Source organism: Aulostomus chinensis, chromosome 7 (assembly GCF_037954235.1).
Source record: "Aulostomus chinensis isolate RoL2024-O1b breed Wild chromosome 7, RoL_Achi_v1.0, whole genome shotgun sequence".
Lineage (NCBI taxonomy): Eukaryota > Metazoa > Chordata > Actinopteri > Syngnathiformes > Aulostomidae > Aulostomus > Aulostomus chinensis.
Window position 1 is genome coordinate 22,677,937 of NC_141326.1, and position 26,491 is coordinate 22,704,427.

At 39.7% G+C, this 26,491-nt stretch overlaps 1 long non-coding RNA gene across 1 annotated transcript; it reads left to right on the plus strand.

Moving 5' to 3' along the window:
- The first annotated feature begins 3,738 nt into the window (after positions 1–3,738).
- Positions 3,739–26,491, plus strand: LOC147259102 (uncharacterized). The gene is made up of 3 exons (XR_015116828.1): positions 3,739–3,763; positions 4,409–4,491; positions 26,236–26,491. It is a non-coding gene; the product is annotated as an uncharacterized LOC147259102 (long non-coding RNA).

Consider the following 26,491-nt stretch of genomic DNA (forward strand, 5'->3'; position numbering starts at 1 on the left):
AGACAACCATTCACACTCACAGTCACACCTACAGTCAATTTAGAGTATCAATCAGCCTCGTCCCCTCTTGATGTCTTTGGACTGTGGGAGGAAGCTGGAGTACCAGAGAGAACCCACACAGGAACAGGGAGAACATGCAGACTCACACAGAAAGATCCCATGCTGGAGCCAGGACTTTAACCCGGAACCTTCTAGCTGTGAGGCAACAGTGCTGACCACTGCACCACCACCCAATATACTAAACAGTGAAGCTTAATCCCAACCAGACCTTTGCTGAGCTACATCATTGATTCTTCAAGGGATTTTGTGCCATCCGGCTGTGTTTTTGCTCGTAATATGTGATATGCTATGTCTCCAGAGATAGTGTGATGTGTATCCATGGTTAACAGAAATCTACAATCCCAGCATTTTATTCTGAATCGTGTTTGGAATCCTCACCAAAGTATTTTCTGAGGGCTGAATATATGTGCTGTATTACATCTAGAACCGTGCCGATCAGTGGAAGATAGGGCCAGTTTAAGATGGTATTCTTTTTATTTCTTTGATGGACAACTCAGTTATTGTTCAGGTGCACCTTTTTACCACATTCAATGGAAGTCTGAATGTCACGCAAGGTTTTTTTTTTTTTTAAAACCCTACTTAAAGAACACAGGCTCTGTGTCTGCTCTTATCATCATGACCCAAAAAAGTCAAAGAGAATTCAGGGGGGCATTGCCCTGATTCAGACAGAATCCACATGCAGGTCCGACATAAGGATGAGGGGCGAGTAAAAACAGGGATGGAAAAAGTCATGGAGATAATCCCTGCGTTCTCTGAGCAACACTTGAAGTTTAGATATTATGCAAATCATTCAGCCAACCATTGGTTATCACAATTAGGATTAAGGTGGGGCCTCTTGGGATTATGAGCCACATTCATTCTTCCCTGATTGGGAAGTTAAAACCTTCTATTTGTAATGGGCAGAGAGTCTACGTCACATGGGATTATTATTCCTATAGGTGCCATTTGTAAGGGTTCTCTCTGTGAGCAGCTCAGCTACTTGAATCTATCATGCAAAGTGTTCTATAACATGAGTCGCATACTTTCTGAATAAATGAGCTGTATCACTCATCTCAGCAGAGCTCAATACACACTTAGCAGACAAGTATACGGAGGACTGCGTCGTCTTGCAAGTGAGTCACAAATGTAATATTGATTTTCCTCTGTATTCTATAAATACTGCACAGCAACCTCTGTAAATCCATCTACCCCCATCATCACTGTCATAATAACATTTAATAGAATTTGAGTAATGTCTGATGATGGGCCCAGCTTGTCCAATTCACAAAATATGATATGCTCGGGTAGCTCAGGTCATAATATTTGATTGCATCTTTTAGCAAGCACTTCTAACGAAATATAACAAACTGCTACAGCTTGATGTTGCATTACAATCACGTAAAGCCGAAATCATTTGCATGCTGCTTGTAGTATTATGGATATACTGTCTTATTTGTGCAAAACTCCTTCATTCAGAGGCGAAGGTATCCTGTTTTCCTGTGTGAAGCCGAAAAAATTAGATACATCTTTGTTGCAGAAATACTTTCACCTCAAAACGTCTCTTGACCCTGAAATGTTATTTGATGAAGACATTTGATTTCTTGTTATTCCTTGAGCCTCTCCTTCATTTTGATGTGTTAAGTGTCTGCTTGCTTTACTCGTGCAGGAATTCACCTCACACATTGCTCAAAATGACAGATTTTTCTGTTCTGCATTGCTTTGTTTACTTCTAACACCATCACCCTCTTTCCATTCACCCCCACTCCCACCACCTCCCCTTGGGCAATGGGAGCTGAGATGGAAGGAGAGATGGATGATGTTGTTTTGAACTGTGACATGTCTCCATGCAAGTCATTCCATTATTATTCATAAATAATTGGCCAAGACCGTCTGTGGGAACTATTTATAGAGCTGATTGCTGTTTTGCCAAGGAGCACAAACTCTTACAGCTTTATTTCTTTGCCTTCTCTTTCTTTTTCAGCCAAGTGAGAACCTAACAGAAGTTGCTGTTGCTGTTTTCATAGACTTCCTCTTGAAGCACCTGACCTCGAGTTGAAACACCGGTCATACGCTACCGTTAGCCAAAGAGATAAATGGAGGGAAAACGTGTAAGGTATTGATTCAAACTTTGTCATCTCACTTCTTCAAGCTGAAATCTCTCTCAGTTTAGAACTAGCGTTTAAATATGTTTGGCTGTCTTTCACTGGCAGCCAGCAATATTAAGTCCATCTCTCTTCTACGGATCTATCTTCTACTTAAGTCGAAAATCAATACGGACCGGAGAGGCCAGTCACTTATACTGGATTAGACAGAAGCACTGATCCTGCCCAGACAAATAGCCTGCAAACACAAGAATCACTGTTCATTACGTCATCCTTACACCACAAACCTACAAGCGCCATTATTTGTTTTTGTACGTGAGTGTTTTTGTCCGGACGTACCAGTTGAGCTTCCGCCAACAGGTTCTACAACCTAAACATAGTTGTTTGTTCCCATCCTCTGATATGACACATTTGTTTCCTTTGCACCCCAGTCACAAATCAATGTGGGAACATTTTGTGATAAGGCACAAATGCACTTGCTCAGAGTGAGGGAAACATCATGGTTTGAGCTCTCATAAGCACATTTGTTAAGGTGTTTTGACTCTGAAAACTGAAAAAGAACAGCCATCTCCTGCTGCGGGGTCCATCACAACAACGGTCTCTATTCGCTGCTGGCAACAGAAACAGGATTTGAAGTCAAGTACTTGTCCACACTCAACCAACACACCAACCTACCTCCTCCTGATAATTTTTACCACCTAATTTTTCTCTTTCCTGTGGTCATAGTTTATACTTTCAAAACCTATCCAGTCATTTTTCTCGCTGTAGACTGTATTAGTACTTAGCATGCACAGTTGAATCGTTCACAATGCCCTTGAAGGTTGAAAGTCTGTGTGACAAAATGAGCAAGGCGTCTAAGCAGAGAGAAAAAAAGGGGGGAGAGAGAGAAGGAAGTAATCAGATTGGGGACAAAAGAGTGGATTATTTAGCCATCATGGTTCATTAGGATAAGCCCAGAGCCTTCTGGTGAATATTGCATGAGAGTGTTAGATGAGAACAGATGAAAGGGAGACCAGCACAGCCAAGTCGCTCATAAACATACTGTACTGTAGATTTCATTGCACTTTTGCAAGATGTAGCTTTGAATTTGAATAAGCAGCAGAATGAGAACAGAAGGTGAAAATCAGATATTTATTTCTTTTTTTTTGGGGGGGGGGGTGGTGAGGTTAATGCAAGTTCCCTCATTCATGTGGGATTAAATAGGTGCAACACAAGGCTTCACAATCATCAGCCAATGTCAGGTCACTGTTTCTGCTGAATCAGGATATTTGAATGCGGTACTCTGAACTTGAGAAAAAAAAAAGATAAAAGAGAGAGAATAGCGCGAGGCAGGTAAGGTCCGAGCCTGTGCGACGATTAAAAATTCAATTTCAATCACAAGTCAGAGATTTGCATGTGCTGTCGCAAAAGAACCTTTGCTGCATCGCCTCTTAAAGCGTCCCATCTCCTCTGCAGCGTGACAGCATGAGAACATAGCTGGAATGCAGAATGACAAGGCTGTGTGTTAGAAACAGTCGGCTGTTATTAGTATGCAGCATGTGCCCATCTTGTCTGGGCTGGACCTTTGCAGAACTCTCTCCCCCAGAGCAGCAGATAAATTGCCTGTGAATAGAGCAGCTGAGGTAAGTACGTAGCATTTTCTATACAAGGAGATTTTTCTAGTGTTGCTGGATGAGCTCCACACTCAGTAGTCACAACAGTCTAAAATACAGGAGTAAAGGGTCAAAGTTGAACTTCTCTGTAATACTGCATGGAGACAGAGATCCACAGAGAGAGAACCCTATTAAGACCTGTGCTTCAGCGGCTTAGCTCTTAACTCCTGAGTGAGTTTTATCAGAGAAGCCCCCTCAAGCATGACCGCAGTAATGAACCTATTAGCCATGAAATTGACTTTTCCGATAAATAGGGAACAGATGACAGTTTAAAGGACCAATTTTGCATTTCAACTCTTTTGTTTGAAATTCAAAATTACATTTCAGTACTTTTTTTTATTTTCAGTGACTGGATTTGCACTTATGTGCACAGATTTGTCATCATCAGATTTTCCTCTGAGCGTTTGTTTATTTTAGTGTGCTGCGCTAAAATAATTTGTCCAGTTTTCTCAGGTAACGCATTAATCCCAATATTGTGTTTCTAAAGTATTCAAAGTGCAATAATGGTTATATTCAAAGCAGTGTATTGATAAATGATTCAGTCAGGTCATATAAACCTCTCTGTCTCCTAAAATATCATTTCAATCAATCAAACTTCCGAATGTCGTTTTCCAGATGGTTTGGAGGGTACTTTCAAAACTGCCTCTTTCAGTCCACAGCGGGGTCGTTTCCCATCTTGATGCAATACATCTGGACAGGTAAGAACATTGCAATTGTTGCCAGGTGTTTACAAAAAAACTGACCGATCAAACAAGCAGGCTGAGACATTGTTGAAGAGTTGGTCTCACTATACTTTACAACTTAAACACAGAAGATACGTGCAAATAAAATAAAATGTACAAAAGTGAAAACACAGGAACTTCTTGTATTTACTGTCTCGCTCCTGCCCAAAACACATCTGCACACAGTGAACGTGTCACATTTGTCCTCTTTTAGAGCCAGCGAACCAGCTCTTACTGTAGGTGCATCACCTTCACCTCATGCGGTTTGTAACGACGTATTTTTCTTGGATTTCCTGAGTTAAGACTAAGCTCCATGATTCGCTAGCAGTAAATGAACTGTGGGTGTGGAACAGCCCTAAATACCTTTCCTCACTGTCTAATGATGAATGTGATTTGTTCGTCTGCTCATGTGGCCTGTCCACCTCAGAGAGTGAAGGTGGAACAATGGGCCTCACACAGGAACTCCTTATATGAACTAATCTGATTTTAAGTGGCAGTTGTGGTACATGAGGACACCGCCACCACTTTGTTGGACCTAACATGGCACACTTTATCGTCTTCCTTCATCCACAGAGGGAAAACCTTTCCTGACAGGTTCAACGTTTTATTGCCTCCGAGTGGCAGAGTATAATATCGTCTCGTCCATCTCTGTGACGTGTCATCTCATTAAACACCATCAACTCAAATCTTTCTCTCTTTCCCTCTGTCACAGTTCAATGCTGCTGTAATGACACATCCTAGAGTCCTATATTTATATTTTAGAATAATTTCTGTTGCTCTTAAATGACTTATGACACAGCTAAACGTATGTTTGTCTGCTGTCAAGAACAGCAATTTCAAATTCCTCCTTCTACTCATGGATTACACTCCGGGATTGAAACTGGACCACAAAGAGAACATCGTTTTACTACTAAAGACCCATAAAGTGCACATGAGCTCAGTTGTACAAGAAATTGACTTTGAAGGGATAAATTATGTTACTAATGCTGAGTATTTGTCTTTTTTAGGCTATTGAGCATTAAGTATACTTTCTTTGTTGGAAAACCATCAGATATACATCACTTTTCTGAGCACGGATCTTTATCATAAACTTTTCTATTTTTCTCCTTAGCGGGTTATATAGAATACAAGTTTGAGGGCAAGCTGCCTTTGGGCAACATCAGCTGTCAAAAGATAAAGCAGCATATATTTTAAAAACACAGCAGCTTGTTTCACTGAATGTTACTTTCAGCCTTATTCTGAGCGTGTTACCCTCAAACCAGTCTGTGGCCTGCTGCTTTACCCCAGTAATATCAGAGCTGCTTGTGTGAGGATCCTGCAGATTAATGCTGTTAACGTTGTCGTCTCTGGCACTGATGTTTATGCTTTGTTACGCTAGTCCTTTTAGGAGAGGGTGTTCTTGTTCGTGGGTTCTACGTCAGAAAATGCACTGTTATCATTACTTTTTAACCAGCAGTCCATGTTTGCATCCTTTATCAAGTATGTTTAACTGAATCGTGACATAGTGAGGCAGCTAGCAAGAGGTGCTGCGTTAGAGAATGTGCGCGCTGAGGTTTTGTCTCTGATTTGTAGTTGTTAATCCTCCCCTTGATGTCAGGCCCTGAGAGAGACGGTCAAAATGTCTTTTCTGTTAATAAATGCAAAAACCCTTTGTAATAATCTGTCATTTTAAAAATGGACATTGTCTTGTTCGTGTGAGGTGCAGGAAGGCATAAGGATGGTGTTTAATGCAGCAAAAACCTGGTCACATCTAACGTGTGCTCCCGCTGATTTGGACATGCGTTTTGTCACATGCAGCTCATCTGGATAAAGTCTAGATAAATGTAAGGTTGCAGTGCAGCTTTCCACACATTCAGTAACTTTGATTACACTGCTAAATGAATACCACGTACATGCATGTATTCATGTGACTTGCATCAAGTTGAAATGGACTGAAACAAGAAGTACTGGCAGTCAAGTTTGCACAGACGTCTGGTGAATCAGACTTGGAAGTGTGATATGATTATTGCACTCAAAAGATGTTAAAAAATTTATGATACAATTGAAATGTTTTGCACAAGGCAACTTTAGACTGATTTATAATGTCACTGCGCTATTGACTTTTAAACATTCAATCGTGAAGACACTACAGATTCTGACAATACTTACTGAAACTATTCTAATCAAACTCCTGCCATCCGCGTGGAGAGCAGTCAGGTATGTTCTAAAACAGGTGGTTTTGGTATTCTCTCGATAAAAAGCACAGAATACCAAGGAACTTCAACTGTTGCTGGTACCAAAAAGCTTCTGCGCAGTCTCGGTGTGTACAGAGTGACCCCACAGCACTTTTCTATTTGCATGGACATCCAATTAACATATCCCATTGTGTTGAGTGTCAAACCCTGGTTGATTGATTGTAGTTCTGCGTTGCACCTCTCTGCTCAGCTGTGCAGTGACAGAAAGGACACACACATGAATAATGCATGTCTCTATCAACCCATCTTGCAAGCACAATGCAAAGAGAGAGAGAGAGAGAGAGATGGATAGATAGATGGAGAGGGGAACAGATGGACAGAAAGTATGCCGTCTCAGGTTGATCAAGATTCGCGTGCTGTACATGAAATCTTAAGTCTGGTTGACACAGTCGCTGAGACGTGTCCAATAGAATTTGAGCAGTAATATCATAGTGACCTGTGCCTTTCATTAAGCCGCTTGCGCTCATTCAAGATGACCGCTCTTCTTTTAAATTCATTGTGAGACTGAAATTAAAAATGCTTTCAGGGGGCAAAGTCCCCCCACTAGCTAATCTAATTAAGGGTCTCCTTTAGACTTTGAAGGTTGCTCTCAGAATTTATAAGCCGTTACATTGCCATTCGCTCTTCCAGAAAGCAACCTGAATTATTCAATACCTGCAACAATACAGCGCTAATTCTTGGAGCTTAACATTACCCTTGGAATGTGTTATGCTGTAGAAGATACTGTAAGAAAATATCTTATTTGATCAATCTTGGCAAGCCGCCACCCATGGCTGAGGGTCTAAGGCCAACATATCGAATTTGTATCAGGAGCTCTGCTCTTTTTTTGGAAGCAGCTTAATCACTCTGCGGCAACATTGTATTACACTCAAACAGCCTGGAACAACAAGAATATATCAGCAGGCTTTGTTCCTGAACACACCATTAGGCAGTATTTTTACATCATTATTGTTCTTGCTGATGAATGCAAAGGTGACTTCATGTGAGCTCAGAAAGGGGGCTGACATTTAATCTTCTTGTCGGAGTGTTCGTAGCAATTAAAACTAATCAAGATACATAACTAATAATCTCCAATAAATTCTGTTCACATTCACAAGATGGCTAATGGTATGGTAATTGTTAGATAAAAATAACTGATTCTGTACTTTTAGTTTCACACACAAAAGAAAGAGACCGACCTTTATCGCTGTACTTTGATGTCACTTTAACTCTCCACCAAACCTATAAATAACAACTTCTAGACAAATAACAAAGCCACAAATTTTATTGTGAAATTAGCTGCAGAGGCTTGTTTTAACCTTGGCAGCATCCACAGGCGCTAACTTTGCTCATGTAAGAGGAGAATAACAGGGAAGGAGGTGTGGTGAGGAGGCATAATGCATAAAAGATGAACCATTAATTTTGGTTCCTCACTGTGTGTGTGTGTGTGTGTACGTGAAATCATGATGATGATCTTACAAAAATACAGAATGCATATAAAAAAAAACCAATTTAAACATTCAAGCAGACACTCTTAAGTTCCATGGTTGTTCCATGAGGCAAGACAACAACTACTTCATCCCACCATCAGTACATCAGCAAACCATATGACAGAATGGTATTTCTACTTTTTCTTCCTCCTTCTCCAAGAGATAAAGACAGGTGCGTACCAAAATTAGCAGGCCGAGTCTGGTGAAACTTAGTGGAGGAGTGGAGCATTGAAAATAGAACCTGTAACACACAAATCACTGTGTGGATGGATACATACATAATTGATTGCTCCCTGTAACATTACAAGATAGGCCATTTAATTGTTGTTGTGTTAATTATGATGCTGGATGGCCTACACCATCAGCAAGATGCATTCACAGTGATTTACAATCATTGTTGTCAGTGGTTGAGCACTAATCATTTTGTGGAAGCTCTGGCCGGGAATGACGGATGCCCTCAGGACCCCAAAGTGAAGAGAAAGTTGGGGAGGAAAAGAGGAAGAGGAGGAAGTTTAACAGGTCACAGGTGTGGTAGACGTGTGGTCCTGAGCGTGTGAGCTTCAGTTAAAGTTGTTGTGAGGATCCTCAAGTAGGTGATTATTGTCATCTGATCAGCAACTTCAAGGAGCTGATCATCACCATCATCCTTTGATTGGTTTGAAACAATCACAAGAAAAAGGGGGGGGGGGGAATCTGTTAATTAAATCTGTGGACATTTTCCTGAAGGAAAAAATGGCCTGTAATGATAAATTTCGCCCAAGACAATCAAGGATTTCCTCAGCGTCTTCACCTGGAGGTGTTAAATAAGCTGCTAGTGATGGTGGAAAACTATGAATTCATGCAACTGTCTTTCATTAACAGGATGCTACCTTATCACATATCCTGAATTCTGTTGCTAGCAAGCCAGATGGCTACTAAATTTAGCTGGTAGTAGAACAATATAACACAATACACTTGATTGTCATCTTTGATAATTGTTTTGGGGGCTTAGTGTAAAAGAACTGCATGACTTAAGACTTACTGTAAGAACAACATATTGCACATCATCAACAAATCTGACTTAAAAGGACAATGTTATACTGAAAAGAACATATTGCTGCACTAAATTTTAGCCTTGCTCAGTATTATGGACAGCCTGCCTGTCATATCAAAGTCTCTTAGGGGACAAAGACCTATTACCTCATATTATGTCCCTGCTGTTCTAGATGTTAATGGAAGACAAGGCAAATTAGTTTTTATATTGAAAGAATTTTCTGTCCAAGGCTAAAAGAGGAGGATATGAAATTCCAGCATCCTCTCAGCTAACAGGCTGCTTGTCATCGGCGGTCCGTCTTGCCTATGACCTTCTTAGTGATGTGAGGAAGTCTAGATTTGTAGCGTTGAAGCTGAGTGGTCACCATGCCGGTATCCTATATCTTATTAGGTTCTCTAAAACACATACATGATTTTCTGGTAAATTCCATACACATAGTCTCTGCTTGTGCCTGGAGCATAGACAGTTGACAAGGGGCTTCCCAGGTCAGCATGTTATTGATGCAGACGCAAAGTTACTGTACCTGAGTAATGGGGTGTTGTGGAGAGTCACTGGTCTGTGGTGACCTTCTGCCTCGGGTTCAAACACCATCTTTACAAAGTTTTCTTCACATTCAAAATGAGGTAGCTGGCATCACACCAGAGTACAACGTTCTCTATCTCAGAGTAGTAGGATAATGCATCATTGTCTCTACAATAGGAGGGTAGCCCTATCATCACAGAATCGGAACATGTAGTTATTCAGGTGACCGCTCAAACGCTGTACCGGAGAGGTCACACATTTGGAGCCAGAGAGGGTGTTTTTTGACATGACATATAGAAAATAGTGGTGCAATTCAATGATAAAAGGTTGACACTCATCGGTGTGAATAATTGTTTTTGGTTTTCACACGTTTGAAAAGGGGATTAATGCTCTGCAAGGCTGTCACCACTTCAGCCTAACCCACTTTTATGCTTTAGCTTGCTTCCTTCAGTATTGTGTGTGTGTGTGTGTGTGTGTGTGTGTGTGTGTGTGTGTGTGTGTGTGTGTGTGTGTGTCTACCTGCTGCTGCAAACCCATTTCATCCTACATCATTCAGAAAAAAAAACAACAACATGTAATGGTGAATTATTGAGCTTTAAAATAATCATAGAATAAAATCATGAATTCATATTATTGCAATGAACAGAATGAGAATGTATGGCTTGTGGTAATGTGTAATCGCCCAGTTTTTACAGTGAATGTGCAGTTTCATAATGTATCATAGACGCACTTATAAATCACCCATAGACCATTAATTGGGCTTCATATATAATCCTAATAAATAATCTGCTACTCTAGTGGGTTGGTGTAAAATACTGCAGTGGGTTCCATTTTATGAAGACTAGCATGATACTTTTTGTTTTAGGTGGTAACAGTATGGGTGTTTCATTTGAAAGGAAAGTAATATTCAATGTTTTTTTAATGCATTTTTGTATTTCGATTGGTTGTAAAATAAAAAAATTACTTCAGATTTCTCTTTTTCAAATGACTGGCAAAATTTCCAAATGGAAATAAATAAATTCACCAAAAAAAAAAATTCTGATTATCAAATATGCTGATGTGAGACACTCATTATATTTCATAACTTTGCTGATAGTATTTATCCATCATCCACTGCTGATGAACAGTCCAGCCTAACGCACAGTGCTGTTATATGTGTCTTCAAAATGGCATTAGATCTTCCTCCACCCCTCACAAAGTCCATATTCATGGTGTTTGCTCTCCATCTTTGTCTCTGCCAGTGAAGGAAAGACTGTCAACTAATGGCACTGAGTGAAACATAAGATCTTCCTGTCCTTGTAAGTATGTTGCTGGCTGATGGATGTCATGGTGTGTTCTTGTCCTTGTACATAAAATCCTCCCATTTCTGAATCCCCCTGAGGCAGCAATTAGCCCTCAATCTGGAAGTGACTAATGGCTTTCTAATTGAGTCTCCACAGGTAGTGTACCTGTTTGGGGAGGTTAAACGGGAACAGTGTGGGCGAGGACACCCATCTCCCCTGTACTGTTGTTTTTTTTGTTGGGTTTTTTTTGTTGTTTTTGATATGTCACAGCCAGCAGTAAAAAAAAAACATGTATTCTATCCTTTGTCTCTGTACTTGTTACCCCACTGCTCCAAATCAAGCCTGCTGGTGTGTCACGCTGTTCAACTCATGTCAACTCGTGTCATCTCTCCCATCTTTTTGTCTGTGAACAGACAAGTGTCTTCACAACAAATGTTCTTTTTTATATATATATAACAGATTATGATTACGATGGGTTTTGCTTTTTTAAAATGATATTGTAATGAATAGAAATAATGCATTATAGGCTGCAATTTTGATTCAGAACCCAAGTACCCATTTGCGGAGGAATGTTTTAGCTGTATTAAGTTGGATGTCACAAGTATAAGGGTACATTTTAGGCTTTAAAGAAAAAAAATGCATCATTGCGATAAATTCACTTTTCTATTGCATCACCACACATCCTTTTTTCTTCTAAAAGCCTCTCATTCCAACACACCACACAGTTCTCTACACCCCGCATTGTGACTAGCCTCTTACCCAGCTTCAATCTTCTTTCCAATATCCCTCTCCTAAGGTCCATTTTCCACTCTCTATTATCATTCCCTCACAGCGCTCTCTTTTTTGGAGCCCACTTGTCATCTCCAACTCTATCTATAGGTTGTCCTTTTAAAAGCCTTTCTTTTTTTTTCGGAGCAGATAAAAGGGCAGCATCAGCATCTGGAATAACAAGCTATTTTCCCCAATCATTTTCCTATTAGAGTTTGGAGCTGTGGAATGTGATGCTGATTTCGGGACTGGGTGCACCTACGTCAGACTGCTGCAGAGAAGCTTAAGGAAAAGTATCACATCTCCTGTGCCCCCCCTCCCTTCAAATCAGCAGCTCTCTGTATTGATTAGTTTGTAGTGCATTAGTGCCTAAACATGGACTCTCACTCTCAGGCTGGTAAAGCAATAAAAGGCGATTGATCACTCTGCTCACCTGACAGCTGCCAACTTTGTGTACATACTAAGTATGTTTCCCTGGCAAATGCCTGATATGAGGTAACACGTTCTTCAGTAATACCTCAAACAGCTGTTTCTGTACAGTAGTTCAATACAAGGCTTATTGTAGTGTAATGTGATCATAAATCACCGATTGATATATTATTTGAAATCCTTTTCAACCAAGTTTGAGTGTACAACATGATGTAAAGCATCAGCAAGTGGCCTAGAAATGATATTTATGAACCTGATCTTGACCTCTGACCTTTAGGACAACAGCACAAGCACGCAGACAGTGATTTACCTCACAACCCAGACAAAATGTACATGCAACCAGTTAAATCATAAATACTGCAATATTATCAAATTACTTTGGTGTATATGGGGGGAGGGAAATGCCAAAATATAAGAGCACTTTTCTTCCACAGTTAATGCAAATATTCTATGCACATTTTTTGGTGAAAGTGTAACGTATTAGTAAGGTTCAATTATCTTGTCCTGAGCTGTGCTTTAGTGTTGTAAAAAATGAGGCTTCATGTCAGGGTGAAGACAGCTCCTTCCTCACTCTCTCTTGTCTGGCACAGAGCCGTTTGTCTCAGACTTTAACATCTATTAATTATGAATAAAATGAAATTTCACGTTGTCATTGCTCATTTTTCACATCCTATTCACACCATTAAACCCTTTTTTGGGCTGCTGGCACGGTCTTTGTTATGTTGTGTGACAGTATTAAGCTCCATACCTCAATATGTTTTGAATACCTGAAACAGGTTGCTGTTTTCCTGCACAGCACTTTCACCTGTGTGTGTTTCTGATAATTTTGTTTTTCTTAAAGTGGTTTTTGAAATTGAATTCACAGATACAAGTGTGTATTTTGTATCTCTTTCTCACTTATTTTGCTCGGAGTGGTGGAGCAGAAAATGGGAGTGTGTGCTGTATTATATTGTGCGTGCGTGTTTGTGCTCCTGATGTTTATCATTTTGTGGGGACATTCATTTGTTTACAGAGTCATATTTAAGGGATTGTCTTTCTTTTGAGGATAAAAACTCAGTCCCTGTGATGTAAGATTATTACATTTTAGTGTAAAGTCTTGTTTTGAGGTCACGTCAGTAGGTCACCAGGAAATTAATGTCATGTACTGTATTTTCTATGATAATGGGACATCTAGTATATTTTTAGTAGAAAGATGAGAAGAAAATCTTTTGCTTTTCAGATTAAGTGCCATTACATTTTTACAGCCTCTGGTAAACAAACCTCTTTAATGACATTATACATGATGGAAGGGCTGGTGTTTGTGACAGTGATGGAGAGAAACAGGAAGCAGGGGGTGGCTGTGTGTGTGTGTGTGTGCGTGTGTGTGTGTGTGTGTGTGTGTGTGTGTGTGTGCGTGTGTGCGCGCGCACGGAAGGAGATGAGAGTGAAAAGCAGGGACGTGAATGTGTGATTAATGCAGCATTGCCCTTGCATGTTTCAGAGAGGAAAGAGGACGGAGGTGAGCCTATAACAGAATTAGCATTCTGCTTGTGCTCCTCCAGGAGTCTGCTCTGCCCCTGTACAGATGCTCCACTGGCTTTCAGATTACTGAATAGACACTTCACAGGCACTTCAGTCTGGATGCACATCAACCAGCTGTTTTTCAAAACTGCTTTATGTCCACTGCTTATACTTGGGGATCTATTTATGTGTAGTTAATAAGAAATATAATTTGTTGTGGTGTCTCATCTGCTCTGATCTATGCATGTTGTCTCTCCATTTTGGTGTCATATTGAAAACTCATCACACATTTAAATCCTATATGCTATGCTGCGCTGCTAAAGCCCTTTGGGGGTTTATATGGAGTAGTGACAGCAGGCTCTGTAGGTTTAGTGAAATGCAGTTGCTTCTGCATAAAGAAGAGCTGCTGGCCTGATGGTGCAACTTTTGACATTTCTAGAATTGTGCTGCATTATAATTTAAGATATGAGCACATCTATCTTTCCTGCATATCTGGGTTCTCCGCACTCATACTGCAAAATAAGTTGTCTTTAATTACATTCCTTTCTTCCTACAGTACATATGATGGAAATGGTAGTCTAAAACTGGTGTTCCTGACACTTCATGGAATCCACATTACATACAGCACCTTAAACTAAACTCCAGTTCTGGGTTTTTATTGATCAATCAATCAATTAATCAATCAATCAAAACTTATTTATAAGGCGCTTTTCATACATACATGTAACTACAAGTTCTTTACATAGACAAATAAAAACATTCCCTCAAACCCCACCACCCACCCCATAGTTCACCCACACGCAAAGGCCCTGTTTCACTCATACACAAACATGCACACAGTGTAAAATAATCTGTCTGAAAAATCTCAAGATCTTCAAGTTGAGCTCAGAATTTTCTCTTGAAGACAAAAAACTGCTACTTCTGCTGTTTATGAAGGTTTTAGCTTCATCCGTGGGTCGTTTTATCTTGATAAAGCCTAATTTGCTGAATAGTTGCACTATTGATCAGCTAAACCTAAGTCAACTCTGAAAATTTTGTGTCAAGTGCAGGCCTTTTAACTTTGCCTCTTTTTTTCACTCCTTCTTACCTTTTCTTTCTTTCCTGTTGTGTGGCTGCTGTCTCACTGTTGGATGTCACTGGTGTTATTGTTGTTGTTTTTATCACCCCGATTGCCCATCAGGGACAAATTGTCTAATATGAACTTGATGAATTTAACGATCGTACTTTGTAAATTCCTCAAATGCAAATGCAACCAATCAGCTCAACATAATATTCTGCATCCTGTTACAGTCTGACAAGGTCTTCCTAGGCTAAATAATTCATAATAACATGAGTGTAGAGTACAGTAGTATTTTGAATATATTGTGAGTTTTCTACTGCAATGGAAGAGCATAATAGTGCAGGGTTGTCTTTGGTGGCTCAGGATTGTGTTTTTTTTTTTTTCCAAATATTTCCATCCATCCATCCATCCATTTTCTTCCGCTTGTTCCTATTAAGGGTCGCGGGTGGGTGGAGCCTATCCCAGCAGCTACGGGCGAGAGGCGGGGTTCACCCTGGACAGGTCGCCAGTCCATCACAGGGCCATTATAGAGAGACAAACAACCATTCACACTCACAGTCACACCTACAGTCAATTTAGAGTATCAATCAGCCTCGTCCTCTCTTGATGTCTTTGGACTGTGGGAGGAAGCTGGAGTACCAGAGAGAACCCACACAGGAACAGGGAGAACATTCAGACTCCACACAGAAAGATCCCGTGCCAGAGCTGGGACTCGAACCAGGAACCTTCTAGCTGTGAGGCCACAGTGCTGACCACTGCACCACCGTGCAGCCCCTCAAATATTTCCAAAAAATCCAATTTTTGCCCCTCCGAGTGGTTTAGACCACCTCATAGTGGTAAGATTCCTGTCATAGGGACCATTTGTTTTATTGTCCTGGTAGCAGTCCAGCATTTAAACATCCTCTCTTGATCCATTAAACTCAGGTCATTACAGCTTTCAATGTACCAATCAATTCCAGCGTTTGCTCTCCAATCCAAAGTGTCCTCCTCCTCCTGTTTCCCCTCCGCTGGGAAATGTTTGCACATACAGCTTGTTAGGATGGTTGCTTCTAGGGCTGTCCCGATCAACTTTCCTTGCTTCAATTCACAATATTAGTAACAGCTGATATTATCTGACAGAAACAATGCCTTTAATTTTTTCTAACATAAGCGACAGCCAGCTCCAGTCTAGATCTGCCACCTGAATGTTTTATTCACTGTAAGTGATAATTAGCTCAAGAGCTGAGGGGATCTGGGTATTTCATCAATTCGCTGGTGACTGAATATTTTTTTTGATATTTTCACACATTTTCACTGCTTATTCTGCAGAATGCCTGCAGCCCAGCTAGAATAAAGGTAAGCAGCACTGAAATACAAGCATGAGGTAGACAAAATAGTCACATGCAGTAATGAAAGGAGCAAATTTGGATTTTTATTCTTGCCGCTAACAATTCCAACTCATTTATTTGGTGTCAAATTGTACTGTTCTGTGGGCTGGCTAGTGGTTCATGTCCCAAAAGTTCTAAACTGGTTGAACTTCTGTTTTCCAAGTCAATTGTGCAAATGGTACAGTATGAATTCATCACTAGAAGCTATTCATTTCCCATCATATTTGTATTTTCACACAAGCCCACATTAGTCAAACTTCACTATCTGACACGTTTTATTAAACACTGATTGAGACAAAGTGCAGGCTTTCACACAACATCCCACAAAAATGTCACCTTCTTTGTTGAAGAGCTTTGCATAAATCAGTTTTTGCGTTCAGTTGTCATCCCACATCCATCTGTTTACATCTCCATCCTCTGATACGATCAGTCTTATTTGTCTGACATATTTTATGTCTGCATAATATTGTGGATGATTTGTCTTTATTTTGTGGGATTGATAAACATTGTTAGCCTAAACAATGTGTCAGCTTGCTCGAGACATATCCAGATGTCATGATAGATCATTTTCAACATAAATTATCATGATTTAGGATTTGCAGAATCAGTTGGGTATTTAAAATAATAAATATATATTTATTACGCACAGATATTTTGTCGTTGAGCTTTCCATTTCATCACACCTATTGTAACATCAATGGTAAGTATAATGTTTCTGTGAAAGGATATAATAGAGTCTTCGAAGGTATCATTTTTTCATGAAGGGTTTCAGCTTCTGTCAACTCAGTGTTGTACTGCCTGTGCAAGTATTTTTTGTCACCTTCTGTCTCATTCCTCTGGGGAAATAGATGAGAGCGTCTACGCAAACAGCACCAAGGATTGTTGCTCCACAAACTCTGGAAAAATTCCTTTCTTTTTTCTGATCTGACATGAAAACATTTTCTTTTTTTAACCAGGTTTTTACCAAGGTGACACTTGAATGATCTTCAGATAAGATTTACAGATAGAATCAATGGCTTTGTGTTGCATCTCTTACAACATTGATGCAGTTAGGATAGTTATGAGTATATAAAGTGGATGCAAGGAGTTTCAAATAGCCATCAGGCTTTACTTTTTACCTGTCAGACTAAACTGAGGGCTTTGGAAGTGGGACCTGCGATTGGTATGCTCTGTTGCATTTGTGTTTGAGGGTGAATAAGTCCAATCCTCCAACAGCCATCTGCTTTCTCTGTAGATTTCCATTTTATTTCAGTCTGACTCATAATGATCATTGAGTGACTTCTTTCCCCTTGTCTTCTCTCTACATTTCTCTCTTTTTCTGTTTATCCAAATGTATTTTTGTTGCATTGGTTTGCAAAATTCTCTGCAGTCTTGCTATAATTAAGTTGCAAAGACAGTTGAAAGGACAACGATCTCAATTTCTCTGAGATGCTCAAGGTTTCTTCTGTTATCGTCCCCACTGCTATCACCACATGCTGTCTCAGGTAGTAACTGTCGGGCCTCTGTAGCTTTTTAAAACAGAATCGTGTAAATGTCCTTCATTAATCCTTCAAAGTTGGAAATGTCACACATTGACAGGGACTAATATAAGCTGATAATTGGTGAATTAGTTCCCTGGTTTAAAAGATTTACAAAGAAACATTTCACTTTCCTTCTCACATGAATGTGGGACAAAGTTGAAAGTATTCTTTGTACTGTATGTATATGCAGTATTTGGTCTATTTGACCTCAGACACTCCATTTTGGAATAGTGGAGCCACTTCTTCTTCTTCACTATTAGTGCAACAGCAGATTCTGAGATGCATGTCTCCATGTTTTAGAAGATCATTTCGTATCGAAGAATGTGCAAAACCCCAATTAAGGGGTGATGTGGCATTTTTTTGAACACCAGTTTAAGCTATTTGAGCTGTGTAATTCGCAAAATCCTGGAGGACACATGGAAAGCTCCCCAGGAACAATCATGTGAAGGAGACAGTAACAGTTGCCAATAATACATTAAAGAAATTAAGTTTAAAAAAAGGTGTTGACAAATTAGCAAAACCAGTCTGTCGATCTTTCCGTACACGCACATCCCAGAGGTCTGTTTTATTCAGGAAATACATCGTGTGTCTGCCTTCTGCAGAATCTCTGGTTTGGGAACAACAAGGCCCTGCTTGGGTTTATAATTCTCTGCTCCTGCATCTCACACTCTGGATGATTTTCTCTCCTGTCAAAGCATAAAATGATAGTGTGTTGCAAATGATTCATGATCAGAGCGGGTAAGGACAGAGCCCATAAAATGATGATGATGGTGCTCCATCTCAACACATGCAAATGTGTACACAGAGCCAGTGTTAAACTGCAGCTACCAGAATGGATATAAATACTGCATGGGCTGTGTTTAAAGTCCAATTGAAATGTAAGTGCTTTTAATGTCTGCTAAAGCATATTAACTCAAATCCAAATCCCTTCAGTTTCCCCCGTGTTCTTCTTTGAGGGAACAAACTCAAAAGCATCAAAGCAAAATAATCTATGTTACTGCATATAGATTAGTATTATACTTTAAATTCTTTGCTTCATTCTTTGCATTTTGATATCTGTTTTTGTAAACTAGAACTTAATGGTACAAAAATGTAAAGCAGTGCTCTGGCATTGGCCAGACAGCAGCCTGCTGTTTTACTGATTTTGAATGACAACCAGTTACATCCCTGCTGAAGCATGAATCTGCACCTTAGCTTCATGATTCGACTGCAAAATAAACAGCTCCTTCCATCAGTTTGCAGGCTATATAGCTACTTAGCTGCTTAGCTGGGGTTCACGTTCAAATATCACTTCAGCTGCTGTTGCAGTCATGGCTTTTCAAAATGCCAGCTATGCTGGTAAGGAGGTGATCCCGAAATATTGAGGAGGTTCTTGTTAAACACTGAGAACAATGTCGCGATCACTTTGGCGTGCACAGAGAGGATTGCTGATGTTTACGTCACCATGAATGAATGAATAGTTCCTGTTTTCCACTCAGCGGCTGGTTTAGGTGGAGCCTGTTAAAGGACTGAAAAGATTCACAGATATTTATGAATGGGGCTGAGCAACAAGTTGTTACCATAAGGATATTGTGATATTTGACTGAATAACATCTTGAATTGGATATTCTGGAAAACCATAAGTGTCTTTTTCTGATTTTAACTGCCGCTCAAGAGTAAAGTGATGTGTTTTTTCTGAACTTACCAGACTGTTCTATCTGTTCTCTTTATACATAACTGATGATTATTTATGAAAGAACCACAAACAAAACACTTAGGTCTTCATTGGTACCATGATTGATGTTGAAGAATTAGGTTATCAAAAACAAAATACGATATCTGATTCTGTTCATATCACCGAGCTCTATTTATGTACCAATTATTATTAAAAGATTGATTAATATAGTGTCTTCAGAGTTTTGGTAACTCATTATTATCTGCTATGTAGTCCTCAATTCAGAGCTATGGAATCTCTTTCTAATGACTCACTGAGTATTAGTTTGTTAGTCATTATGCACGCTTTTGTGTTACACTGCTGCTCTGATAACCTGACAGCTACTATTAGTGTGTCGTTATCAACAACTGTCAACAAACAAAACATGATACATGTAAAATTTGCCCAATGTCAGTATCATTTTAATCATACAAAACTATGTTCAGTTGTTGGAAAATCATGAATTTGACAACAAGAAGTGTTTATTTCAGCTGGACGTTCCGTTTCACGCTGAACAGTTTTTTTCCATTTTGTCTCTGCTTTTCCAACCTTCCATGTGAACGCAGCCTGGACTTTTACAAATCAGAGATACAGGATAGCTTCTAATGTCTTTATTTCTACGGGCTATAAAAGTGTTCTTCATAAAGTCATGTAAATAGTCTACGTTGCAGTCCCTGATCTTTTGAGTGAGACTTCATATTTCTGTAATGGACGATGTGATAGGCCACTAGGACCCGGGTCCACTAACAGGCAGCTTCCGCATGTTTTATTTTTCAAACAATGTATCACGGTCCTCCTCCTGTGCCCCAGGTTTGAGGCCGTGGTCGTCATTAATTCTGGGCTCGGTTGCTACAACCCATTACAAACCCGCACCTCCATCTTTGCTCACTGCTAATGTATTGCTTGGCTCCTCTCATTAATAAATCGTGCCGCGTACAGCTCGATGGGGGAAGAGAGGCGGGAAGTGGGCCGTAACTGAGTCTCTGGGCTTCATCCTGGCCCATCTTGGCACTTGGAGGCAGTTGATGGCAATGAGGTTATGACAGACCACCTGCAGGCTAATCACTGCTATAATCTTATAGTTTAGCCAAAATTCAACCCATCTCAATGTAATTGATAGAGAGGGTTTTCGTTTTTTTTAATCACTGCATACTGATTATGAAGAAGGTCTGAGGTTTTACAGCGCACACTGTCAGAGGTTCATTCATAAATAAATGACTATTATTTACATGATAAATGATCTTTCTGTAAGAAGCTCTAAGCCTGCTCCTTCTTTTCATTAGTAGGAACTGCCCTCTAAATTATTGGCTGGCCTTTCATCCTGTCACACACACTCGCCCCTGCTCTTGACCTCAACTACTCTTCACATTTACATTTCTGCTGGAGGGACAAGAGCAATCATGTGCTCACGATTCATTCACTCTGTCGGATCACAGTGTTTTGATATTTTCCAGCTCAATATTGCGGTTTTCTGTAGTCACTTATATTGTGTTAACAAGCTGTTGAAAGGTTTCTGGCATCTTTCAAAAAGCAGGGAAATGCTCCTCAAAAAGCTCTCTGGGTACAGATACTGAGCAAAACAGTCATACAGCACAATTTTTATTTCCTATATATATGTCCTCTTTGAAAAATACATATCAGTCAATGTGATTCTCAGGAATTTCTTCACTCTAGAAACATTTGTACGAACGTCCCTGTAGCTTTGCTGTAATAAATATGAATTACAGCAATGAAAAGAGAACCTGATCAATTTGAACCATCTTTGAATGATTATAATGTTCAAATGAACAATCATTCACTCCCTTTCCAGAGATCCTCCAACAAGTTGTCGCAAGTCCAACAGTTTCACATTCCCCTCCCCTCCATTAATGAACAGTTGGAAAGAGAAAAACCCCTCTGCTCCAAAGTCAAAACAGCATGCCTGCCATGTTGTCAAAGTCAGCAACAAAACACTGTTGATACTGCACTTAATCTATGCTGGGACATCTGTTTAGCCCACTAACATGACAAGGTTGCAGCAGCCTGGGAGTGGCCTTGGAGGGCAACAAGCCCACCGCATTCTGGTTGCTGTAGATTTTACCTTGAGATATAGAGAATATCACAGCCCTTGTGATAAACTTTGTCTGCTCACGTTGCACCATTTTAAAACAAATTAGCTCATCTTTTCTGCAAAGACAGTCCAGTTTTACAGTTTCATAAAATATTTCACAACTCCCAGTGTGTATCTCCGTTATATACAGTGCACTTCCCTTGTCAGACTAATTTAATGGTCACATGGTTGAATGACCTTCGGGTCATCTTCTCGGCTGCTTTCCTCTTCCTGTTTGGTTGTGCTACAGTGCTTGTTAGTAGCCTACATCGTTAGAAACGGCTCACAGGTTCACAGTGTTCCATCTTGAAAATTTTATGTATGTGCAGTCATTCGTGTTTATATTGTGATTAATTTCATGTAGTGGCTGAGCTGATTTTTGTTTTAATTGCTATCAGCACATGCTCTGTATTTCATGCTTCATATGGTTGATTATAATTATGATAATTCTCAATATCATAATTAGATCTAAACGGCTGCAGCACTCAGAAACAAAAACAACTGGATACAACAATAAGATTTAAAAGTTTCCTAATTCAGTTTTACCTGAATACGTCTCACCACATCACCATTTTTGATTGGAGAAGGTTTCTTGGATTGCCGGAGCAAAAAGAAAATACGATTTCTGTGCAGACACAGAGGCTTCAACCAAAAGGCTAAATGACTTTCTGCAGTCCCACATCACATCTTCAGGAAATGATTCAGCCAAAATCACAAATTGTGACATTGGCAATGATGGTGTTTAAATTTGCAGTGAATAAATACCACATTCCAAGCATGCCACAATCCATTCCTCTCATACACACAAGCAACGGATTATTAATGATCATTAAAAGAAAGTAAAAAGTGTGTGATCAGTGATTTGTACAGAAGAGGTGTTTTTTTTTATGAGGACTGTGTGATGTGGTGAAGAAGAACAAGGTAAAAGTGCACATCTGCTCGTTGGATTGATGATTATCACTCCACCGTGTTCCAGTTATTCCAATTATCTCCCCCTTGATGACTTGGACAGTTTATCCTTTTATTCATTCAAATGCAATACATCAGCCAGATAAACGAAGCAGAGCGTTTTCTTTGTGTGTGTGTGTGTGTGTGTGTGTGTGTGTGTGTGTGTGTGTGTGTGTGTGTGTGTGTGGAGATCGAACGGTGTGTGAGCAGCATTGCTTGGACTCCTCGTTTGGTGGTACACAGAGAAGCTTCCTCATTAAATCTAATGGTTATTACAAGGCCAGCTCCCATCTACGACTGACTCTCAATGGAGCATCAGCCGATACTGAAAAATATTTTAGCCCTATCAACGTGGAATCAGATAATTAGGGTTGTCAAAAATCACTGATTATTGTGATCAATTTGTTCATAATTGAGTTGTTGGGCCCTGATGTCACTTTCTGGAAGGAATTGTGGTCTGAGCTGCTCTGTAGATGATTTTTGGCTCGTATTTTTTATGGCTATTGATATATACTTCTAAAATTGATATGTACATTTATTCAAATATGAATCAGAATGTATTTGAACTGAGACATTTATATGCTCATCACAGCCCAGATTTATATATATATATATATATATATATATATATATATATATATATATATATATATATATATATATAAAGCCCTAAAGATCATTTCAGCTGAAGACAGCCAAACTATTCACTTGATCATTTATACAAGTTGCTTCACTGTCCAATCTTTGAATTTTTCTCTGCACAGTTTACGATTATAAAGGGTCAGATCAGTGAATCTAATGAGTCAATGAATCATTCTGAGATCTGATCAAGGATCAGAGGGGGGAGTTACTGTACAGTGGATGTGTCTGTCCTTAGGAGGGCTTTTCAACATAATCAGAAACAGATTTAAATATCTTTGTATTTCCCTCTCTTCAAACTTTATGTATTTTTTTTTGTATCAAAGCAGTGAACTTGACATTTTGCAGTTCCGCAAGATGAGTTTGTAAGTTGCTAACAACTGCATCATATAAGAGCAGATATTCATTGTTTGACCTCCATACGCATAAACCAAGTAACTCTCACACCACCGCAGCCCAAAGCTGTAATGGTTGATAAGCTCTTCCTGAGTCATCTCTTAACCTCTGTGGAGAAGTTAACAGTCAGTTTCTGTAATTTAACGTACAAGTAACTGTATAGTTGCAGCTGGAAGGTACTTACAGTAAATGCATCATGATACTGGAAGATAGCTGTGAGCGGAAAGATTGTATACAAAATATTAAGAACTGATCCCGACGGTTTTCAGAAATCATGCTTAAAGGCCTGTATTTGTGGTGTTACAGTTTAAGAGGATAGCTTAGAATGTGGAACTCGCAGCTAGACAGGGTTTCTCTTCTTTTTAGCTGAGGAGATTACAGAGTGTGGATTTAAACGTAGGACTCGTGAGGATGGCAGTACACGTTTGTCCTCCTTTTACTTTTTGCTTTGAAATATTCAGCGTTATGAGGATACGCCATCAGTTGTCTATAAAGATTAACTAGACTAGAAGTACACACATCTGGGGGTGAAGTCCTCAGATGAGAGCCGTTAACTTTCGACCATTCCCGAACGCAGCATGACAGCAAAGAGTCGACACACAAGGGAGTTCCTGAAACGCAGCTGATAGCTCAACACCAGTTGGAAGTGTGAAAGTCCAGACGTGTCTCCATCTGTCCAGAAGCAATATGAATTTTAGTTTGTTGCCCCCTTTTTATCGCCCCTTTAGCCAGCTAAAAGCCATGTGCAGCAAAGCTTGAAGAATCATTTTTTTTGCCTGCATGAGGCTGTAATAGATTTGTGTATCACTTCTAAAAACAGTTAATATGTCCTCAACTCAACCCCCCCCCCCCCCCAACCCCTCAAAAAAGAGCATCTACCACTTGAAATCCACTCTCGGCGAACCAAACCCAGATGCACTAGAAATAACAGCAGTCCTGTTTGTTTGATAGTGTGGTAAGAATCAGATAACAAGGGCGTCAATACAGTCTCCTTCCTCGACCTCTCCAAATATTCCCGTCTGTCTCTTCCCGGGAGTGTAACTGTCATCTGTAGCCAAAGCTCAGTTTCTCGGCTTAGAAGATCTTCTTTCCTAAAGTGGAGGTTACACCAGTGCTTTGTATTTCATCCTCCATCTGCACAGAATTTAACCTTTAAAGGCAACCTATTATGCACATTTCCAGCACTATATATATATATATTTTTTTTTAAATTTTATTTTATTTTTAAATTTCAGGGCCCTTTTAGCGTCTGATTCTTTAAAGGAACATGCCAACTTTTGTAGGGGAAATTCACTTATTTACATCTTTCCCAGAACACAAGAAAAGACAGATATGCTTCTCTCCTCTGAGTGTGCGGTAGGGAGCTGAGACCCACAGAGACAAGCTGACTTCTATTTAGCTTAGCATAATGAATGGAAATGAGTGGGAAGTGTTACATCTGTCAAAAGTCATCAGATACATAAATTTCAGGATCTTTGTTTGTTATCTTAGTCCTCCCTTACAAATTCAGCCATGATTTACAGTAGCAGAAGTTTAGTTGACTTCTTGGAAGTAACAGTGGGGCTGCGTCAAATCACTGCATCATCAGGAAAGAAGTTTGGGCTCAGTGTCTGACAGTAAAAAGCAAGTATCTTGAGATTCTGAATTGTTATTTCATAACAAATATTAAAGAATTACATTGTTAGATCATGAAAGATTCTTTTAGATAAAAATGTATTTGATGAATTTTGACTTTCCAGTACTGTTCATGGTGCTAAGCTTACTAGCAGTCAGCTGGTAGCTGAAGGTCTCAGCTCCTGAGGACAGAAGGGTATCTATCTTCTTGTCTGGTTCAAAGAGGAATAACCCCCCACCCCCTACCTAAAAGCTCCCTTTCCTCTGATTGGGTAACTTCCAGAGCCAATCAATATCTAGGGCTGGAGAGCACTTTCCTGACTTTCCTTAACACACTGAAAAAGCACATTCGATTTCTTTTGTGAAAACCTCCAAAACATTAAAGTAGCCTTCACCAGAGCAGCCATTACCTCAGAGGCAGGTGCTGCTGGTCAGTGGGCGTGTCTCGGGACTTGATTGGTGCACTGCGACTGATATATAAACATATTCACGACAGTTTGGTGCACGCTGAACATGGACAAAACATGTACACCAAAGACTTATGAAAGCAAAGACAGCTACCTCCAGTTAGCCTGCTTACTTGATAAATAATAAACCCGTTTAGATGTTCCATCTTTCCAAATAGAAGAATTGTGGAAGTGAAACAAGTGAGTTGTGGGATATTCAAAACAATTTATTCACTGTTTACAGGCAAAACAGTAACAACAGAGTTAGCTCATGGTGGAGCACTTGATTGACACCTTTGTTGACAGCTGTTTGTTATAACTGTTCCTTGCCAGAAGATGGAGACAAATGTTCCACAGTGTAGCTTTAAAGTCCAGTCAAAACAATATATGTTTTTTACTGTTGCATTTGTTCTTTCAAGATTTCTTTCCATTTGTGGTTTTACAGTTGTTTGGAACAGTGTTTTATTTGTTACCTTCCAGTTTCATTTGCTTCTTTCTTGTGGATGTCTGAAGGAGAGCAGAGCAGTCCAACAGATTGTGGGAAAACACTTTCTCTTATTTACATCATGTGTGATATTCACCAGGGAAGAGAAACAACAAGACCACAATGATTCATTTATGGGCTTTTCTAAATGTTTAAACTCGACTTCTATCATCATCAGAGTCAAAGAAACTGTAGCCTGCAGTGTATTTCTGTCGTCCCTCTGCAGCCGGACGACGCGTGGAAATCTTTCTCTATGTGGAGTGTCGCTCGGTCATTGGTCATATTCAACCCCAGCAGCAGCCAGAACATGAGAAAGTAGGTGTTCTCCTTCAACACTAATGGCTTTGTTTTTCTTTCTTAGCAACATGACAGCCCTAACATAACATTATATCATAAAAAATAACGTATGGTCAAAATTTTCTTGTAATGGAATAGTGGTGAAGAGCAAGGCCACAGTTTTACTCCAGAGTTAAAAAACAGAT